We start from the raw sequence: 14,852 nt of genomic DNA, 5'->3' as shown, positions 1-14,852 counted from the left end.
AGGCCTCGAATCTTCAGGAACAAACTCCCCCTCTTCCATCTCACGTTGCGGAACTATCTCAACCACTGGCAAAATTTGTGATGTCGTTGCACCCTCTTGAGCCTGAGCCCCCTCTACAGGTTCTTTAATAATGCATGGATCTTTCAATTCTCTCTTTGAACTTCCTTATCTTTATCCAATTTCTTCACATGCCAAATTTCTTGTTGAATTTCTTGTCTACCATGTTCCGTATCCTTACTTCTATCCCCAATTTTTTGTTTCCTTTCACTCCCTCGGCATACCACCTTTAAATGCCATTATCTATGACATTTCTCAAAGTAAAATCCTTACTTTTCGTACCTCACTTCCTGCCAAATTTTCTGATTTACAGAAACAACAATCGGGAAAGCATCCACCTGATCTGCCAATAAATCCACCTCCACGCACATTCTCGCACCCGTAGCCCTAGTTCGATTAAGCGTAGCATTGTTAGTTCCAAGGTATCGACCAAACCTCGTGGCTAGAATTTGTAAGCAATTAGGCCTATACATGCACAACGGAAGACTAGGGAGAAATAACCATTGAGGGGCCAAGGATAGTTCCTGCTTCAGGTTGAAATCCTTTGTCCATCGAAAAAGATGAAACGGAAATCCAGCCAAAATCCTTCCTTCACGAGACCATCTATGAAGAAAATATTGTTCATTCTTCATCTGAACCAGTACGTGAAAATCATCCATGAAACTAACAGAAGGGATCTCCGAAAGGCCCCACGACTTTATGATATTTAAACAGATAACGTCAATGGATGATCTAGATCGCAAAAATTTCAAAATCAATGCAAATCGAAAATCTTTCGCCACTTTGTTCATCTCAGCCTTCGATAAGACAAAACCAATATCTCCATCAACATCAACTGGATATCTCATGGCTAGTTTGAAAGAGGAAGATGACAGGTTAACAACATTAGTATTAGAACGTGATACTACATGGGCATACGACAAAGGTCCTGAACCACCTTTTGAAAGAGGCCCCACTAGTGGAGGATCCCCCAGAGGGCCGGTAGGCGTCGTCATCGACTCCTACACAATAGGCATCTTACTTCAATGAGAATTGAAGAGAGACACGCCTGATTTAGAATGATTCTGAGTACTAGCAGAAGAAAGCTTGCCGAAATTCAAAGTCCTGGAAAACCAGTAGGTGGTGAAGTGGGCGACTGTAGTTGCAGCTGATGACTCTTCTCTCTGGCGAAACTCTCATAGCAAAAGGAGGCTGGGGATTTCTCCTCTGCAAATCCTGGAAACGGCACCTTTTGACTCTCTTCTACGAAACCTTGAACAACACCTAGTCGTCGTCGTCGCAAGGGCTGAGGGTCCCGTCGTCGTCGTCACGAGATCTAGAGTTCCCGAGCTCGCCATTGTCTCGCCACTGTTGTCACAAGAAAACCTCCTCTGCAAATCCCGAAAACGTCACAGACCACCCTCTGCAACCTCTGCTTCGATGCTTCCGAGTGGCTCTAGTGACTCGAGTGAGGGAGCGGCTCGATCTAGGCAGGCAGACAACGACGATGAATCAGCGAAGGGCTGTGGGTTGCAGTCGGTGACGGCGATGGCGACCAAACCCTAGACCCTTACGAACGTGACTCACTCCTAATAAAAGGATGCATTGCAAGCATGAAATGGAATGGGTACATATTTATTTATTTACTGAAAATGTGAAAGTGTAAATAGACACAAGTTAGCAATAGAGAATTCCCAAACACGACCTTATCTTTCATACTACATTAGATTATTGACTTCTCGTGAGGCTTCTCAAATCACTTGCTCCCATTGTCCGATTTGAATTGTTTGTAAAGTGTAAGTAGGCAGGTAAAATGTTAAATGTCAAACCCTAGAAAAATCATAAAATATTTGACTCCAATTTATTATCAAATTTGGAATGCTCTACTGTGTTTCATAAACAAATTCACTTCTGTATTTCTCAAAAAGAGGATTAGGTAAAAACATTAGTGATACAAATTTTCAACTCAACAAAAATTTAAACTCTATGATAGAACTATAAAAGAGTTTTATCCTTATATATATCAGAGAAAAAATTGCATGGAATAGGAACCTTGAAGGGTTTATAATGAAATAATCTTCGGCGCACATGAAATGTAATTGGGACTCACATCTTTACTATAATTAAATAATTCTCACTAGCTAATGAGCAAAATGAGGTGGCGACATACTAAGATTATAAGAGTGATCTTGATATATGTACACACATAAATGAAAGAAACGAGAAGGATTAAAATATTTTTAATATATACATTCACCTGTGTAATTAGTTGGTTTATCGAAAAATATATGATCGCTATCATGGCCTCACATTTTAATTTAAATCGTTGAAATTTTTAAATGTGGGGAACAAAGGGCACATGCATGGCTGGGGAAAGTACTATAATATATGTTTTCTCTTTTAAATTTTCGATGGGACACGAATTCGTGTCTTCTTCAATGTGTTCCTCCTTGTCTTGTGCATTCATAGTTCGTTAAGTTATATAAAAATCAACTAGTAGTTCTAAATAAATGGGTCAAGAAATTAAGATCATGAAAGATTGGAGGACCTATGCTTTCCTGCATGTCTTTCTTATACCAATGCGTTTGAAGATATCATACCTAATCAACTTTAGACAGCATTAATATAAAAGTAAAATGGCAAGCCTAGCTAGGATTGTAAGCAATCGACACACAGATCACGCTAGCTAACTATCTCTATATAAAGAGAAACTTAATGAAGAGAAATTTATATATATGTTGTATACATACTTCCTTTATTTGATTACTTAAATGATCTTTCATGGCTCTTATTAATTTTCTCTCCATACATATGCCCACCTTCTCCGGGGTGAGTTGCAGATCTCCAATGGCTGCCCTAGTGCGTCTTCTTGTGATTCTAATGGCAACACTTCAAAAAACCGGTCCCCCCCCCCCCCCCCCCCCCCCCCCCTCTCTCTCTCTCTCTCTCTCTCTCTCTCTCTCTCTCTCTCTATATATATATATATATATATATATATATATATATATAGAAGTATTTGAGCTTAAATATGCTAATTTTGTGCTTTGGAGTATGAATTTTGATTTTAAATTTGAATTTCTGTTAGTTTAGACAAAAAATAGCATAATATAAATTCAAACTCAAGACTTGAAATTTATTGCTCCAAATACTACTTAAGTTAATTTAGGGTTAAAGGTCTTTACTATTTTTGGGTTACAATTTGGAGAATTTTCAAGAATGTAATTTAAGAATTCTTGACATCTATTCATTTTGATTTGTTTTGAAAACTTACACAAATCTTACCTATATGCAATTTCTTAAGAATTCTCATGGACTTCATCCTCCAAGTCAAAACATTGAGTAAAAACATTTATCAATTGATGGGCGACTCTGTTGGTGAGGAAAAATTACACAAATTACCTCCTCCTTCATGTGTTCTATGTATCGGTATTTTAGATGTTAAACATGTGACAAATTGATACTATATTCATTAGTATTAAACATATAACTAAAAAGAAAACTCATTTCTAATATGTTTGGTGTCCGTTTGGATTAAGGATTTTGATTGGAAAAACGAAAGGAAAAGAAAATAAGGAAGAAACTCATTTTCCTTTATATTTTTCTCGTCTATTAAATACTATCAAAAGCGAAAACTTATTTTAATATGATAAAAAATAAGGAAAAATAAAATATTAATTATATGTAAAGTCAAAATTTTGTTCATAAATTTAGTATATTTTTTTTATATTTTTTTTTTCTCACTTTTCTTGATAACCAAACATAGAAATGTGGATTTCTTGATATTTTCCTTTCCTTTTCCTAGTACTTTCCGAGTTTCAAATGGAACCTTATGTCTAGTTTGGAACTTGAAAAATATTAGGAAAAGGAAAGAAGAATTTGAGAAAGAAAATGATAAACATACCAAATTCATGATCAAAATATTGATTTTACAAATCATTAATATTTAAATTTTCCTATTTTTTAATCGTATGAAAATAAATTTTCATTTTTAATTGTATTTTATATATAAAAAATATAATGGAAAATAAATTTCCTCTTTATTTAACTTTTTTTTCTCTAAATAAAATTTTTAATTCAAACGAAGTGTTAGAATTTAGGAAATAGAACATTAGAAGGAAAGATCCTCTATATAATTTTGCCTCCATCCTAAAAATAGTGCACCCACATCACTTAATGATATTTTGTTATCTGTTTAATTGCAAAAAGTAATTATTATTTTTTATTTTTTATTTTAAAATAATTTAAAAAAATGTTACTTTTCTCAGCTTTTCAATAATTTTATTCCTTTTTTTCATTGGAGATGTTAATTTTTACAATTTTTTTAGATATTTGACTCACTTTCCGGAATAATAAATTTGCTCCTTTCTCCTTATCCATGTAAATGATAGGATAGTATATTAAAACCCAAATCTCCAACCCTAACATTCTATACAATTTTTTTTAAAAAAATAAAGCCTTCATTTTTTTTTAAAATATATTTTCAAAACAAATATTAAAAATAACAAATTTTCCATTTCTCCAACCCTAACATTCTATACAATTTTTTTAAAAAAAATAAAGCCTTCATTTTTTTTAAAATATATTTTCAAAACAAATATTAAAAATAACAAAATTTCCATTTCTCTCTCTCTCTCTCTCTCTCTCTCTCTCTCTCTCTCTCTCTCTCTCTCTCTCTCTCTCTCTGTATATATATATATATATATATATATATATATATATATATATTGATCCATACATGCATGCATGCATGTAGGTGCTTACAATAAAAAAAAACCTACTCGCAGTCCGGCACAAGCGCACATGAAACAAGCTCCGCCGGTAGGCGTCTGCTACGGACTGCTAGGTGACGATCTTCCACCCGCGAAAGAAGTCATCGCCCTCTGCGAATCCCGCCGCATCCGTTTGATGCGACTCTACGACCCCAACCCCGACGCCCTCCGCGCCCTCGCCGGCTCCTCCATCCAGCTCCTCCTTGGCGTCCCAAACTCCGACCTCCAATCCCTTGCCTCCGCCCCCGCCAACGCCCACTCCTGGGTCCAAACCAACCTCAAATCCCACACCACCGTCAGCTTCCGCTACATCGCTGTCGGAAACGAAGTCAGCCCAATCGCCGGCGCCCCCACCGCCAACCTCTCCCAGTACGTCCTCCCCGCCATGCAAAACATAAACGCCGCCATCAAGTCCGCCGGCCTCGTGAACCGCCGCATCAAGGTGTCCACCGCCATCGACATGACGCTCCTCGGGAACTCCTACCCTCCCTCGGCCGGCGCCTTCCGCGACGACGTGAGGGCCTACATGGACCCCATCATAGAGTTCCTAACACAAGAGAAGGGCCCACTGCTGGCCAACGTGTACCCTTATTTTAGCCACGCCGGGAACCCGACGGACATTCCCCTGCCGTACGGCTGTTCACTGCGCCGGCCACGGTGGTCCGGGACGAGGAGTGCGAGTACCGGAACCTGTTCGACGCAATGGTGGATGCGGTGTTCTCAGCGCTGGAGAGGGCGGGGGGAGGAGCGGTGGAGGTGGTGGTTTCGTAGATTGGGTGGCCGTCGGGGGGCGGGGTGGCGACCACGGTGGAGAATGCGAGGATTTATAACACGAACTTGGCGAGTCACGTGAGCAGAGGGACGCCGAAACGGCCGGGAAAGGGAATAGAGACGTACCTGTTTGCGATGTTTGATGAGAACGAGAAGGAGCCAGAGGTGGAGAAGCACTGGGGTTTGTTCTTCCCCACCATGCGCCAAAAGTATTCTTTGGATTTCTTTGGGAGGGCCACTGCGGGCCTTTCTGCTTCTGCAAATGTTAATTCATCATCAATTAATTTGCGGTGATATATGAAAAAAAATAAAATAAGAAGAATACTCACAAATCGAAAAAAATAAAAAAAGTTAATTTTTTTTTGAGTTGACTCGTGAGTCGCTCTCATCCAATGGAAATACTGGACTTTCTCAAACGACAAGGAGACTGTGTCATGGACTAGGGTGACAATGCCGTTGAATAAACATTGTGACTCTACATTAATTTTTTTTTTTTGTAAGTGTGCCAAAGATATAAAGCTAGCCCTAGTGCTACAATTAATTAATGGTGATTAATCCAAGTCTTCATAGCATCTTGAGGAAAGAAAATTAGAAAAAACATTGTTTGAGATGCATAACATGTAGAAGACATTAAAAAGAAATCATCCAATTCAAAAAGAAGAAAAAAAAAGATCGATCCATATGTTAAGGTAGCATTCGGGAGTACGGATTTTAGACCTTAAATTTAAATTTAGGTGGATTTAGACGATTTTAATACAATTTTATACTACATCTTGTCGATATTCAATACAACTCTAAATTCAAACTCTCTCCAAACATAAGGTAAGTGTTCTCTTTGCCTATTAACGGACTTCTACAACTTTCTTTTAACCTTCGGTCACCTACTACCTTTCCAAAATGTGTAGTTTCTCTCTTTCTTATTCAACTTGATGAGTTTTATTTCTATACAAGTTTTGTCATACTAACATTCTTATTTAATTTTATGTTAGTTTGTGTTTAATTTTATTATTTATTAGAGTTTTAATTTATTTATTTTTTATTTTTTTTAGGAATAAATAAATTAAAGGAGTCATGGGATAAGGAGGAAATTTTCCTTTTTAAATTCAAATTCCATTTATCAAGAGTCCTTATCAAAATCAAATTCCTCTCCCAAATTTTCTGAGACACCCTTTAGTATTTGGAACATAACTTTTGTTAGAAAATTAAAAAAAAAAAAAAAAAGCGATCAAAGCGATCTTGGTATTTACAGAAAGTTAAGAAAAAATCCCACAAATTTTGTGTTGAAGATTTTTGAAGATGGAAAGATCTCGATAGATAAAATTGCACATCAAGGCGGCAATAGAAAAGGATAGGATTTGGATGATCTTGTTTTGGGGAGATAAGAAGAGAGGACGACTAGACCTTTATAAAAAGAGGACATTCGAAGCTAGGAAGAAAAAGAGAGGATTTGTTTCACCATTAGAGAGGAATTCAAAACTTAGAAAAAGAAGAACAGAGAGGCCGAATTTGAGTTATTGACGATCAAGATTCTTGATCTACATACAATTTTCTTACTTCTTTCATCTTCTCTTTGTACAATTTTCAATATTGTGAATTTTAGAATCATTATGGTTTATTTTGATTCTATTATGAGCTAATTGCTATTACTAAGGCTACGATGTAACTTCTCCATGATAAATCCAAATCTTATTTCTATGTGATCATAATTTTATCATTCATTTCGAGTATACATAATTGAATTTAATTGTAACGACCCCAAAAATAATAGGTGTGCAAGTGTAATCGTAAAAAAAAATAAAGAAATAAATAATTAATAAGAAATATTAATATAATATTATAATATTATTTACACACACACACACACACACACACACACACACACACATAAGGAAACTTTCCTAATCTGATTCATCAAGAAAGTTTCTTGGGAAGCCAAACCCCCCCGAACCGAAGGCTCTCTCTCTCTCTCGACGAAACGTGCGCAATTGAAAAATGAAAAATATCCCTAGATTCCAATTTCTGTCATGAACATTTTAATTGGAGTGGATTTGTCGTTGGAACATTATAGGCACCACTCCAGGGTTAAAGTAAGGAGAATAAATTACGTCAATTGTTTTTTAAAGATTAACTGTTTAAATTAAAGCATGTGTTTGCATAAATGCTATATATGATTTTCTGAATATTCAGGTACATGAAAATGAGGATTTTGAATTATGATTATTATAGGTATATATTTTTAGGAAAACGGGTGTATTGAGTTGATTAAATCCTGGAAGATGATGATTCTTTTAATGTTTAGCAATATATATATATATATATATATATATATATATATTTATATTTTGGGCAGTTATTAACTTATGAAGTATTACCCAAATTGTGTGAATGAATATATATTGATTTTAAAAAATTATTTAAAAATTATGGAATTACGATATGAGTATAGACGACTGTGTGCCAAGTATAGATGACTGTGTGCCGATTATAGATGGATGTGTGCCGATTATAGATGACTGTGTGCAGATGGTTGTGTGCCAATTATAGATGACTGTGTGCCGAGTTATGAAATAATGATTTTATAAAGAGTTATGAAATGAAAGATTTAATACAGAATTGTGATTATATAAGATTTGATACATTTTTATGAAAATGTGACAATGTTATAATTTGACTACATGAAATGTATTATATGGTAGTAAAACCCTAATGGACTGGTTCAAATTGAGAGTACGGTACCGTTACTAGTATGATATGTTGGTGCAACCACACTGCTAAGAAAGAGTGTTGGTAATGGAAGTCAATTTGGCCTGCGAAGAGTTGTGGACCGCCCCTAGAGTCTAGACTAGGTTGTGGTAGGCAAATCGTACTACAGATGTAGAGACCCAAATCAGGAAAATATGGAAATTTAATAATAAAAGAGGAAAGGAAAATTTTAAAGAGGAACAACAAGCCTCGTTGACAAAGTCCCAATTCTCGTCGACGAAGGCCCTTCTGAGGTTCGTGGCCGAAATTTAGAGCATCGTTGATGAAAAGATCCAGAACGACAAAAAATTTCAGGCTTAGGGTTCGTTGACAAAGCCCTTCTTTCATCGACGAATTTGACCGGGTCAAGGGGGGCTATAAATAGGATTTTGATTTCTTCTTCCTTAAGAAATGAAAATATCTCTCCTTCTCTCTCTAACCTGCGCCCACACACTCTCTATCTCTCTTTGATCTTTTGTCGATCATTGCCCATTTTGACGATCGGAAGTTACCATGAGGATCAGGGAGCGAATATCTACAAGTCTAGCAGAGTGGATTCTTGATCTCGAGAAAAATTTTGGGTTCAATTTCGAGCGTCTCGGGTCATTTTTTAGGAAATAGGTAAGGAGATTATATTATGTTAGCTATGTTTATAAGTTCTAACTGAATAAAATGTTAAAACGGTTTTTAGATAAACAGTTATGACTTTTCTAGGATTTCCGGGCCTAAGGTTCAGTTAACCGACTTTATTTTTGAAACCAACCATTTAAATTTAAGTATGATATTTTTAAAGTATAGCATTGGACTTTATGAACGTTTTCACCAGTTGGAAAATTGTTATTTCAGACTATAAGCCATTTTTTAAACAAACCAAAGACCGTAGAGTTGATTATCTCCATTTTCCCCATATTTAGCTATATATCTATATTTAGTAAAATAATAACCTGGAGATATTCATACCCCAGTTTTAGTAGCAGTATTTATGTTCTCAAGCAGATAATTTATTTATGAGTTACCAAATGAAAAATTGTGTGGCATGAGTATAGTTTTAATTGACATTAAATAAGCAGGTTTTGTGTAATATTGAAATGTAACATCTATAAGCTGAAATATGAGATATGATGACTATATGCCAAGATATGAGATATGATGGCTAAATGCCAAGTTTATGATACGCCAGTTTTTACCAAGTCAATATCTAGAAGATTTTTTCGCAGAATTATGTACAACTTATATTACATACATATTTATGAAATGAATTATGATTACAATTTTATACAATGCGAATTGCCATATATGATAGTAGAGCCCTGTTGTTATGTTCTTATGGTAAAAGCATGGTACCGTAACTATATGTATGTAGGGGTGCAACCACACGTCTCAGATAGAGTGTGGATAGGAAAGGTAATTGGCGGCCTAGGTAAAGTACTCCCCGATGTAGAAATTTTGGGCCCCCTTTCGATGTAGTAATTCCAAATGACTCAGCCTTTGGGCAACATCCGGGCACAGAGAGAGTAGGCACCATTGTACTACTTTATGTTTGACTTAGCATTAGTCAGCCGACTATTTGCTAGGTCCAGCCTTCGGACCGCACAACCCGTCATGGGGGGAAGCATGTCGCACGTGTATGTGATGGTGTGATGACGCTAGTCCTACAAACCAAGTCGTATCTACAAGGCATACATGGGCATATTTACTATAGAAAGGGCTATATTGAGCTAGCAATATTTATTTTCAGATTTACAAAGCAATATAGATTTTAGAATGCCAATTAAATGTATTTAAATGTTAGTAGTATATGTATACACGAAATCTCATGCTAGCCACACATTGATGATAATATAATTCGTCTTACTGAGAGGTGTCTCACCCTAGCACACAAATGTTATTTTAGGTCCTTCGAGGGATCGAGCCTAGCATTCTGCCAGGCTTAGTTTAGACGGTAGACAGTCTTTGTCAGAGCTGGTGAGATATTAGACAATATTTCTCTCTTTTGGGGATTGTAATATATAGCAGATTATGTTTTCAGTTATGTATGGATGTATATAGGAAACAGTTAGAAACTCTGGTAAGTATTAAATGATGTATGTAATTTTTTTGTGCATGTTTATTCAGAACAATATGGAACACCCATTTTCCGCTTGTTTAAGCGGGTTGTATATGTATAGTATCAGAAAGATGTATGTTATGTATGTTTAATAGCACTCCGGGCCTACCTAGAGGGTCGAGGCATTATAGTTGGTATCAGAGCAAGCCAGATTGTTAGGTCTTGTAGACTTGATTAGACGAAATTAAGAGATCTTACCACAGTATTGGTGTCAGAGTAGGATAAGGATAGGAATGGGTATGATAGGACTTTCGAGTTTTGCTTCGTAAGCCTGGGGGCAGGAATCCATTGACGAACTTTTGTGTTTTTCTGGATCAGTCGGCGGGTTCAGAAAATCATGGCAATCCATTGATGGTTTTGTTTTAGAGTGGAGGGGCGGAACTTGAGTTAGAATGAGGGTATTAGGTTGGCAAAGTACGTGGTCATTAGGGACGTTGGTTTATTAAGATGAGTCTTATAGTATTGTAGTAGTAGGCGATATGTAAGGTACCAAGATTCTAAACAATTCAGAGCATCGTCGATGAAAAGATCCAGAACGACAAAAAATTTCAGGCTTAGGGTTCGTTGACAAAGCCCTTCTTTCATCGACAAATTTGACGGGGTCAAGGGGGGCTATAAATAGGATTTCGATTTCTTCTTCCTTAAGAAATGAAAATATCTCTCCTTCTCTCTTTAGCCTGCGCCCACACACTCTCTATCTCTCTTTGATCTTTTGTCGATCATTGCCCATTTTGACGATCGGAAGTTACCATGAGGATCAGGGAGCGAATATCTACAAGTCTAGCAGAGTGGATTCTTGATCTCGGGAAAAATTTTGGGTTCAATTTCTAGCGTCTCGGGTCATTTTTTAGGAAATAGGTAAGGAGATTATATTATGTTAGCTATGTTTATAAGTTCTAACTGAATAAAATGTTAAAACGGTTTTTAGATAAACAGTTATGACTTTTCTAGGATTTCCGGGCCTAAGGTTCAGTTAACCGACTTTATTTTTGAAACCAACCATTTAAATTTAAGTATGATATTTTTAAAGTATAGCATTGGACTTTATGAACGTTTTCACCAGTTGGAAAATTGTTATTTCAGACTATAAGCCATTTTTTAAACAAACCAAAGACCGTAGAGTTGATTATCTCCATTTTCCCCATATTTAGCTATATATCTATATTTAGTAAAATAATAACCTGGAGATATTCATACCCCAGTTTTAGTAGCAGTATTTATGTTCTCAAGCAGATAATTTATTTATGAGTTACCAAATGAAAAATTGTGTGGCATGAGTATAGTTTTAATTGACATTAAATAAGCAGGTTTTGTGTAATATTGAAATGTAACATCTATAAGCTGAAATATGAGATATGATGACTATATGCCAAGATATGAGATATGATGGCTAAATGCCAAGTTTATGATACGCCAGTTTTTACCAAGTCAATATCTAGAAGATTTTTTCGCAGAATTATGTACAACTTATATTACATACATATTTATGAAATGAATTATGATTACAATTTTATACAATGCGAATTGCCATATATGATAGTAGAGCCCTGTTGTTATGTTCTTATGGTAAAAGCATGGTACCGTAACTATATGTATGTAGGGGTGCAACCACACGTCTCAGATAGAGTGTGGATAGGAAAGGTAATTGGCGGCCTAGGTAAAGTACTCCCCGATGTAGAAATTTTGGGGCCCCTTTCGATGTAGTAATTCCAAATGACTCAGCCTTTGGGCAACATCCGGGCACAGAGAGAGTAGGCACCATTGTACTACTTTATGTTTGACTTAGCATTAGTCAGCCGACTATTTGCTAGGTCCAGCCTTCGGACCGCACAACCCGTCATGGGGGGAAGCATGTCGCACGTGTATGTGATGGTGTGATGACGCTAGTCCTACAAACCAAGTCGTATCTACAAGGCATACATGGACATATTTACTATAGAAAGGGCTATATTGAGCTAGCAATATTTATTTTCAGATTTACAAAGCAATATAGATTTTAGAATGCCAATTAAATGTATTTAAATGTTAGTAGTATATGTATACACGAAATCTCATGCTAGCAACACATTGATGATAATATAATTCGTCTTACTGAGAGGTGTCTCACCCTAGCACACAAATGTTATTTTAGGTCCTTCGAGGGATCGAGCCTAGCATTCTGCCAGGCTTAGTTTAGACGGTAGACAGTCTTTGTCAGAGCTGGTGAGATATTAGACAATATTTCTCTCTTTTGGGGATTGTAATATATAGCAGATTATGTTTTCAGTTATGTATGGATGTATATAGGAAACAGTTAGAAACTCTGGTAAGTATTAAATGATGTATGTAATTTTTTTGTGCATGTTTATTCAGAACAATATGGAACACCCATTTTCCGCTTGTTTAAGCGGGTTGTATATGTATGGTATCAGAAACATGTATGTTATGTATGTTTAATAGCACTCAGGGCCTACCTAGAGGGTCGAGGCGTTATAGTTGGTATCAGAGCAAGCCAGATTGTTAGGTCTTGTAGACTTGATTAGACGAAATTAAGAGATCTTACCAGAGTATAGGTGTCAGAGTAGGATAAGGATAGGAATGGGTATGATAGGACTTTCGAGTTTTGTTTCGTAAGCCTGGGGGCAGGAATCCATTGACGAACTTTTGTGTTTTTCTGGATCAGTCGGCGGGTTCAGAAAATCATGGCAATCCATTGATGGTTTTGTTTTAGAGTGGAGGGGCGGAACTTGAGTTAGAATGAGGGTATTAGGTTGGCAAAGTACGTGGTCATTAGGGACGTTGGTTTATTAAGATGAGTCTTATAGTATTGTAGTAGTAGGCGATATGTAAGGTACCAAGATTCTAAACAATTCAGAGCATCGTCGATGAAAAGATCCAGAACGACAAAAAATTTCAGGCTTAGGGTTCGTTGACAAAGCCCTTCTTTCATCGAAAAATTTGACCGGGTCAAGGGGGGCTATAAATAGGATTTCGATTTCTTCTTCCTTAAGAAATGAAAATATCTCTCCTTCTCTCTCTAACCTGCGCCCACACACTCTCTATCTCTCTTTGATCTTTTGTCGATCATTGCCCATTTTGACGATCGGAAGTTACCATGAGGATCCGGGAGCGAATATCTACAAGTCTAGTAGAGTGGATTCTTGATCTCGGGAAAAATTTTGGGTTCAATTTTCGAGCGTCTCGGGTCATTTTTTAGGAAATAGGTAAGGAGATTATATTATGTTAGCTATGTTTATAAGTTCTAACTGAATAAAATTTTAAAACGGTTTTTAGATAAACAGTTATGACTTTTCTAGGATTTCCAGGCCTAAGGTTCAGTTAACCGACTTTATTTTTGAAACCAACCATTTAAATTTAAGTATGATAGTTTTAAAGTATAGCATTGGACTTTATGAACGTTTTCACCAGTTGGAAAATTGTTATTTCAGACTATAAGCCATTTTTTAAACAAACCAAAGACCGTAGAGTTGATTATCTCCATTTTCCCCATATTTAGCTATATATCTATATTTAGTAAAATAATAACCTGGAGATATTCATACCCCAGTTTTAGTAGCAGTATTTATGTTCTCAAGCAGATGATTTATTCATGAGTTACCAAATGAAAAATTGTGTGGCATGAGTATAGTTTTAATTGACATTAAATAAGAAGGTTTTGTGTAATACTGAAATGTAACATCTATAAGCTGAAATATGAGATATGATGACTATATGCCAAGATATGAGATATGATGGCTAAATGCCAAGTTTATGATACGCTAGTTTTTACCAAGTCAATATCTAGAAGATTTTTTCACAGAATTATGTACAACTTATATTACATACATATTTATGAAATGAATTATGATTACAATTTTATACAATGCGAATTGCCATATATGATAGTAGAGCCCTGTTGTTATGTTCTCATGGTAAAAGCATGGTACCGTAACTCTATGTATGTAGGGGTGAGACATCTTAGTAAGGGAAGAAACATACATATTAAAACAGCGTGTGGCTAACATGAGGTATATAAATATCATTTTAATTACATTTGCAAATCATTAACATAACTCGAAAATCATTTTCTGGACCTAATCAAACACATGCAGAAATTTAACCCACGAGATTACTCAAGAATAGGGATGATTACTTGCCCATATAAGTAGCACCCCTCTACTATGATACATAGGTAACCTTAAGGTCACAATTAAAACATACTAGGGCACTTACCTTACTCAGTAAGCCCTTAAGTGTTCGATTAATCTCGTACTCATGCATTTAACAATAGTTTACCGATAAAGGGCCTAAGGATAGAGAAATCTACTCGCCCATACAAATAGGTTCCCTCTGCCCTAGTACGTTATGCAGCTACTGTCACATTTGAAGCTACTAGTGTACTTGCCTTTCTCAGCAAGCGCTCAGGCAAAGAGTTCTCCTTGCCCAAT

At 36.2% G+C, this 14,852-nt stretch overlaps 1 pseudogene; it reads left to right on the top strand.

The window, feature by feature from the left end:
• Window positions 1-2,883: 2,883 nt before the first annotated feature.
• LOC131151271 (lichenase-like) lies at window positions 2,884-5,870 on the top strand (annotated as a pseudogene).
• The last annotated feature ends 8,982 nt before the right edge of the window (window positions 5,871-14,852 follow it).

This window comes from Malania oleifera, chromosome 3 (assembly GCF_029873635.1).
Source record: "Malania oleifera isolate guangnan ecotype guangnan chromosome 3, ASM2987363v1, whole genome shotgun sequence".
NCBI lineage: Eukaryota > Viridiplantae > Streptophyta > Magnoliopsida > Santalales > Ximeniaceae > Malania > Malania oleifera.
Note: the sequence above shows the minus strand (reverse complement) of the source record. Positions and strands in the feature narration are given on the sequence as shown.